Source organism: Macrobrachium nipponense, chromosome 10, assembly GCF_015104395.2.
Source record: "Macrobrachium nipponense isolate FS-2020 chromosome 10, ASM1510439v2, whole genome shotgun sequence".
Taxonomy (NCBI): domain Eukaryota; kingdom Metazoa; phylum Arthropoda; class Malacostraca; order Decapoda; family Palaemonidae; genus Macrobrachium; species Macrobrachium nipponense.
The window spans coordinates 23,872,752-23,881,736 of record NC_087204.1 but is presented as its reverse complement, the minus strand read 5'-3'; positions in this window follow the sequence as shown (position 1 = coordinate 23,881,736).

Genomic DNA, 8,985 nt, shown 5'->3' with positions numbered 1-8,985 from the left:
GAAAAATTCATGGTGTACATGAATTGATTCAAGTAATAAAATATAAAACAATGATATTGGTAAATAATAGTGATCACGTGATATATAATGATACAGTTTTTCACTTCATTTCATTAAGACACATATGCTACAGAAAATACTAATGTACTCTGACAATTGCATAGAATGAAGATTAACATGATAAAAATCATATTTTAACTGATAAAAAATTTCATATATGAATTGATAAAATTATTAATGTTTATGCTGATTGATTCGTTGATTTTTATGATAAAGTTATATATCTGATTCATTAATTCATATACTAACTCATAAATAACTGCAGATATTGGTAAGATAAAAGGTAACAGATGATTATAGGCTACCTGATTTGTTTATTACATAGGTATATGGATTTCATATAATTTGATTAATATATGTGCACTTTAAATAGATTCCTATTGCGTACATGCAAAGATATATTTCGATTCCGTTATTTATGATCATTTATATATAGATTCCTAGTGCGTACAGCAAAAATATATTTCGATTCTGTTATTTATGATCATTTATATATAGGATACATGATACTTTATATATATATGGATACATGACCGAGGTTATATACTTCACTTTTAGAACTAGCGTTCAAGAACAACTTTTCGTCCATACACAGTTCCAGACAACCACCTATAGCCCAATGAAACGGCCTATTTCACAGGGTTAAAACAAGGGGAAAATTTGCCTGGGCGGGTCCAACGTTCTATTTTTGCGCTCATACTTATTCTCTGCATCCTAAGCTACACGATTACGTTCGCGATGAATAAAAAAAACATCCCCAGCACGAGTCCTTCGCCAGCAAAGTAGAGTTGAATATCCTTCGGGTCGTAATTGTCGGAAGTATGTCCCTTTCGTAGTCGATTCCGACAGCCGCCGGAGCATTCCGCATTTAAAACGAGATTAACGACGAGATACGGTGTCGGTCGAGATTAACGACGAGATACGGTGTCGGTCGAAGAAGTCCATGAAATTCCTTTCACATTGTAGGCGGTTGTTACTTGACTGTAGTCGTCCGCTGCGACGAACGATTTTTTGAAGTTGCGATGTGAAACTCTCGTACTTGCAGGATACTGTAACCAGGTTCCATTAATCAGCCTGCAAGTGAAATTATACTTGTCACAAGGGCAAAGTAAATTCAGACAACATCCAAATACGTGAGGGGAGAGAGCCATTTAGACCAGACTTAACCCCCATCATGAATTCGCTGATATTTTGGAATTCAAAAGAGTCCGCTGTACAAACTTTTTTATCCATGGCATTAACAATGAGTGAACCTATCCAGGTCTATGATGACTGTAAAAATATCCATAATTATAAAAAAAAAAAAAAAAAAAAAAATAGATATCATTACGAGTCTCAAAGAAAATTCGATATTACTGGTAGTAAGTTACTAGACAAGAAGTGGAAAACGGAGCTATTTGTAAGATTGCCAGGCAACATAAGAATCAAAGAGAAGATTAATCATGATTCTTGGGGGTTTAAATTTTTTTTCCTCCCCCTTATTTGGGCCTAACTGAAACATTAAAGTTTGTGATAAAATCTGATCCTATGTGCCCTAACAAGAGTTTCATATTCAATTTTCTCAGCGCGCATCCTCTGAGGTTAATTTTTAAAAACTTATTTAATAGGTAGGAGATGCAACGAAAAAACCCCACTATGTAACTAATTTCTATATAAACTTTGGGTTTTTCAAGAAAATGCGACATTTTCCCATGACTGGATACTTCTAAATGTCTATGAGGTTCAGAAAAAAAAATTAATTCATTTGATGTTATAGAAATTCTATTTCCTTATTTTGTTTATTAAATTTAAAATGATTTCAAGTTGCATTGCGCATACCGATAGACACTTGTACCTAACGTCTGCCTTGCCCATGAGAAGTTCGGGCTAAGCATTCCTTTCTCCAGTCAATCTGCTTTGCAAGCAGAGACGACACACAGATGAAGCCTGTGTAAGCAGATTATTGAGGTTAAAAGGAACAAATGCTGATACGGCAATGATGACGTCGTCACTGGCAGGAGATTGCTCTCAGCCAGCTAAGAGTTACGTTACTTGCTGTAATAAATACGACTTTAGGATAAATTTTTTGTTTTTTAATACTCGACCCACATGAGAAGAATGTCTGAAAAAAAAAAACAGTACCAAAATTGAACAATATATTAGTTTCATGTTGGAAAAACTGCATGATTATGTTAAATTAAAAAAATATTTCCTTTTTGAAACTAATGAAAAAGTTTCCATACAAATTCTATATATATTATTAGCCCTGTATAAGATTCATATAGGATTATTTCATAGATAACATTTTCACTTCTAGACTTCCTGACTTTTTAAAATCTCTTTTATTTTATTTTATTTATTTTTATTTATTATTTTTTATTTTTTTATTTATTTATTTATTTAATTTTTTTTTTTTCATTGACTACGAATATAAATCACCGGGACAGACAATATGTCAGTAGATTTTGGATATGTGTTTGAACTTTTAGCTTATTTGTCATTACTAAAGCGTTAAGTTAGAGTTCAATTCTTTACGCATATATATTTGGATATTTAATTATCTATGGTTACGTTTGCTTATTGATTTTATCGTGATTCCTTTTTTATTATATTTGTGTAACCCTTCCGACTACTTACGAAGTGTATTATATTGACTCCACTTGTATCCATATTATTTTATTTTTTATATTTATTTATTTTTATGTGCTTTTTATATCTGTAAGCATTGTATGGACCAGTAAAAATAGTGATTTGGCTTTCTGTGAACATGAATAAAGGAACCCACCTGGATGACGGAATGCAACCAGTTTAGGACAATTGGTATGAAAGAGATATTACTACTACCTGGTCGTTAGTCATCTGCTGTGTTCTTCGGGTTTTCCTCGTCACGAACCTACATATAATATTACATTTGATTACATTATTTTCTGATTACACCATACTTTTAAATATACTTGTGCTTTAGGGTTTCTCGCTCGAAGTGTTTTATTGTTTTTGCTTAGCCGCTGACCGTGTTTCCGTCCGAAGTGTTTTATTGTTTGCTTATTGCTGCTGACTCGCTGTTTCCGTTCGAAGTGTTTATTGTTTTTGGTTATTTGTCTGTTGACTCTTGCTTTGTTCAGTTTGTAACAGTTCTGCGCTCCAACCCAGATCTTCAATGCTCGCGATCTCTTGGGTTAAGGAATTTTCTTGTTTAGATTACGGTTTTAACAATAGGCACGGATGTTTTTTTTTTTTTCTATATCTTTTAGTCTAATTAATGGTTCTTTGCAGTATGGTGCGGGATTGCGGGATAATGCGTCAGCTATGATAATTGCTTTCCAGGTAGATATCTTATCTTGGCTCCAAAGACCTGAATGAATCATTTGTGACCGAGTTCCTTTTGGACTGTGATTAAAGCCTTTGAAAAACTCGGTAAGGACTCATGTTCAGTAAGGACTTTATCAGGATAGCCATAGATTATGAACTTAAATGGTACTAGTTGTTTAAAGATACCTAGCCCTTCCTTGCCTATTACTGCATATTTACTTTCAGAGGGCTTTAGTTTACGTGAATAAAAAGCTATAGGGAAGAACTGTTTATCATATTACTGAAGTAGTATCCTCTCTTACCCTTGGTCTGAGGCGTCTGTTGCAATAAAAAAAATTCTTTATTTAAATCAGGGATAATTAAAGTTAGGTGAGCTGCATTTTCCGCTTTTAAGATATCGAACGCCTGTTGATGCTTTTCAGACCATAATAAATCTACGCTCTTCTTCGTAAGATCTGTTAAAGGAGCTGTCATGATTGAAGAGTTACATATTTACATACGATTGTAATACCCACTACAGCGCCAAAGTGCTGTATCCCCCTTTTACGTTAATAGGTACCGGAAAGTATGAATAGCCGACACCATACCATGGACTACTTTAAGACCTTGACTAGACACATAAAACCTAGATAAACATGTTCGGTTTTTAAAAACTCACATTTAGATATTTTACTCTGAGATTATTTGTCTTTGTCTCTGTAGCACTAGCTCTAGTTTTATGTGAATGTACTTCTAAGGTATTAGAAAAGATTACAAGATCATCCATATAGGCATGTAGGGTATCCCTAAAGTCTCCAAACACTATATTGTAATTGGGGTGCAACGTAAGCCGGATGGCATACGTAAAAATTGATAATGTCCCCTGAGTGTGCTGAAAACGGTGTATGAGGTACAATCACGTTAGGTAATGGTATCTGGTAAAAGCTTTTAAGTAAGTCCAAATTGGTGAAAAAAAAAATTTATTCTAACCTAACAGAGATAAGATGTCGTCGGTAGATGGCACTGGAAACTATCGGGAGTCGTTTCCTTGTTTAAGCGTCAGAAATCTACGCAGATACGCCAAGTCCGATCATTTATGGCATGACGTTTGAGGGAAAATTATATGGGCTTATTTGATTTCCTAATGACTCCTATTACTAACATTTTTCAACTTCGTCATTTATCTCTATTTTGAAATTTCATTAGAATCTATACGAAGGTACGTAAATAGCTTTATGTTTGTCCTTAGACCGGTGTTTTTGTGTTAAATTACATCCGTTTTTTTTGCCAGAGATCACTCGCCAGTGGAGAAACTTCCTGGTATTCAGGTAAAAGATAAAAAAAAAATTCTGCTGAATCACCTCTGCTTGAATGACTTTACTGATATTACTTTAGATAGATTATCAGAGAGATTCATCCACGACTGGTTGGGCGGGATTAAAAGTTAGCAACAATAAAAGAAATGCGATATTTATATGTATAGGTTTTTGTGGATTACTATATTAACTTGTTTGCAGCGAGTCAACCGTGTCTAGGGCTTGTTCGCGGAAATCGTTATATTTCAGAGTGTCGGGAAGGATTAACATTTCATTTCCCAGCAAAGTCTTTTTGTTTTACACGCACTAAGACATTCGAGTGCATGCTTCTCGAGATTTTGCGTGCAAAGTGCGACTGCGGTTGTGGGAGAATTCTGTTGGGTCATTTGAACAATGTTACGATTTATGAGACAAATGTATAGTTCCTTTATATAAGTTATTATTTGATTAACTGTCTCATTTTTGTTCAAACGGATTTTAATATGTTTGAAGGTTTATAGGATTTCCCTTTGATAAACACGCCTTATTTTTGCAGGATGTAAGATAATATTTTGTATACCCCTAGATGAATCTTACGTTACACTAGATACAGATCAATGGTTTTTATAGCTATAGAGGTATCTGTAAACGCTCGCTTATCCGGACTTCTCATTAGGGAAGTTCGAACAACCAGACGGTGAGTCCGTACAATACAGGATATTACGTGTACTAAAGAAATAAAACAAGATATTCTAATTTTTACGGCGCGTACGTCGGGCTTTAATCCACCACTACTTATAATAACTTACGTATTAAAAAAAAAAACGAAAACCTGTTCTGATTACTTTATACGGTCGTGTGTTTCATAGGAAAAATCCTTTTTAATTCAAAAAGATTATTGGCATGTATGAACCAACACATCGCTTTTCCCCCCCACTCTGCTAGAGTCGCTTATTGTGTGGAATTTGCTATGCTTTGAACACTTCGGCAGTTTTGACTGACCTTGACCGCTTGACTAGGTGACACAGTCACCGAGTTTGCTTGTTTGATTCTGAACGGGCTACTGTTTCTATTTCTTTTTGTAATAATTAGGATTCCTTCTCTTTATTACCATCGGCAACGTATTGTGTGTTTTTAGCATTATGTTGCTGGTTACGTCTAAAGCAATGAATGACGAACTATTAGGAACTGAGCGATTACTATTAAGACAAGTTATCACTACTGCATTCAATATTAACTGTTTGTACTTTCATTCTTTGCTAAAATTTGAAATAGTGAGGGATCCTGGTCAGGCGCATTTAGCCTGATGAAAGTTGTTTTACAGACATGTTATTGCCTTGCGATCCAGCCATATTTTAAAAGTTAAGTTGAGTCATTGAGGTTCGATATTTTCTATAACTCAAAAACTCAAGGCTAAAACTGCGATCGGGACTTTGCAAAGGAGCATTTATTGTCATGACCCGAAATAGTGTTACCTCTAATTTATCTAGATTTGTACTGGGTGTTCCACTTGTTTTTTGTGTGTTTTCTAATCACTACGGTGCTTAAACGACCCTATCCATGCATCTGTATAAATACAGACGTCCACTGCGTAAACGCATATTCACTGTTTAATTTGATTTGTTACGTAAGGGATTAATAATCACCCAAAATGATAAAATTAACATAGTATATGATTATGATATTTCAGTAGAACTTCTGGAAACAGACACTCAAAGATAAAAAACTCGCAGTAGCGAAATCTCAATGATGTAGATAATTTCTGTAAAAAAGTAAGATTAAGATGTCTCGTAACTTCAGCCACAGGAATAACGAAATTCGACCTGCAAAGGAAAACACTCAAAGTTACTCCAAAATTATAAAAAATTGTACTTAGCTTGCTTTTGTGGGAAGTCAGGTGTTTCCGATAACGGACACACGGCCTTGGTCCTCTTCTCTATTTAGCGGATGACAAAAAAAAAATGGTTTGGCTTCAGTTTCCCCCGTGCGCGTTGTTTTCGATGATTCGAGCCCTTGAAAGATCCGATGCTGCAGACGCGTTCGGTTTGTTTCTTGGAGTGCCGGAAACGCTCACTAACGATGTTTTCTTGAATGATTCTAATGAGAGACGAAGCTTGCGTTGTCGTAGGAAAAAGGACACGTCGGTTTTGTTTCTTGAAGTTATTCACTAACGATGATACTAAGTTGCTTGAAGAATCTCTTGCTTTCGTCGTCGTTAAAGAGTTCTTGTTGTTTTTCTTTCTGAAGTCCGCTCACTCCCAACGATGATACTATGTTGCCTTGAAGAATCTGTCTGCTTGCCTTCCGTCGTCGTTGACTTCTTATGATACATGAGATTTACTACTTCTGGTTTTCTTCTTCGTAGGGACGTTGTTAGAGTTCTTCTGGTACGCTGGCCACCAATATTAGGGCTTGTGCTTGTTTGATAAGGCGCCCTATGAGGTAATGTTAGACTAGTGATAATCTTACGCTAAGTCGGTTGGTATTGCACTTCCATCTTCAATGGAGTGTCTGGGGGTTTGTAGATCATTTACGAAGTCGGTATTATCATGTTGGTTATTACGACGATGTGTTAAACTCATGGTGAGGAGGTTCTTGTAGAAAACACGAAATATAAAAATATATGTATTCTTCTGAAGTTTTACATGCTGAAGATCAGATATGATTGTACAAGTCTTCTAATAACGATAGCTTGATCGCTTCTGCCAATGATGATGGCTAATCCTATTCCTCTACATGATAAAGCTTAGGTAAAGAGGTACAGGTCTTCTAATGACGATAGCTAACTCTGTTCTGCTCGTCTACCATCTCTGTTACAAGTTATGAAGGAACAGACAGTAGTTCGAACATATGAACATACATACAAATGACATAGTTTCATACGAACACACAATCAAAATGAGACACGCTACAGATCACGTAGGCCGTTTGAATTATAGGTCGGGGTAGTTGTCTCAAGCAGGGAGCTTGGACTAATGTTTATAAACAATTGAATGACTACAGGTGACGGCATGTTATCTTAGCCTACATACTTATTGTATACGTCATCTTTAGCGTCTCTAGTCTGATCACATTCCTGCAAGCAATCTGGTTGACCTCTTTAGTTTTAGACTTTTATATATATGGACTAACATTCCATATTTTTATTATGTAAACACTTACATATATATATATACAGAGAGAGAGAGAATTTCATTGCATTTTCTTCAATGTAAATCTTATGCCATTTTTTAAAATTTCTTTTGTAGTTTCTTTAGTTTTGTTTTCTTTATATTTATAGTTTCTTTTATTTTCTTTTCTTTTCTCTTAGGTATGGCATCAAGTTAGTTATGGCCTGTGATGCAGAGACGTTCTACATGTGCAATGCCATTCCCTACTTGGGCAAGGGGACTACCACTACAAGTACGCCCTTGGGAGAGTACTTTACGTTGGAGGTAACCCGACCCTTCAGGAAGGCTGGGCGTATTGTTACGACGGACAACTGGTTTACTTCCCTGCCACTAGCCAAGGGTCTCCGTCAATTTGGGATGCATTTAGTTGGCACTATTCTTCCCAAACCTTACATGCCTTCTGTGATGCTGACAACGCCCCTGGAATTAGGCGAATGTGTGGCCTCGTATAACTACAAGGACAGGGTCACCCTTTTCTGCCAACGTGTAAAGTCCACGAAAAGGATCCAGATTCTTTCCACAGTACATCACAATCCCGCAGTTATTGAGAACCAGAAAAGTCAAATTCAAATGTTTTATAATGCCACAAAGGGAGGAGTCGACACCTTCGATCAGATATGTTCTGCCCTGACCTGCAGAAGGAAGACACGGAGGTGGCCCTTATGTGTCTTCTATGGGATTATCAATATTATTGTGAATAATTCCTTCTTTATCCACCAAAACTTGCCTGGCAACAAGTTGTACAACAGGAGGCAATTTTCATCGGAATTGGCCATGGAACTCGGCCGTGATGCAGCACTTGCTCGACTTGGAAACAAGAGTTACCTCCCAAGGGACTTGACTTACCTCATTTGTTCTGTTTTTGAGGTAAAAGAGCCCAAAGACGAGACTCCAGACACTCCAAAACGAAGTGACAAGCGCAACAGATGCCCTCTCTGCCCTTCTTCTTCTAATGCCAGGACCAAGCTTTTGTGTGCTAAGTGCCATAAGCCTTCGTGTAACTTGCATTTGTCTAAATAATTCTGCGACCTAGTAGGGCCAACTCACGTAGTAAGTTTCACGAACTGATTTTTTGTCTTACCGGTTTAGTTTAACTTACTAAATATAATTTTTAACCTTTTTGCCCTCATCTAGGGTCATCATAGATTATTTATGTACAATTTCATGCCTATCCATCAATTATTAGTACTCTT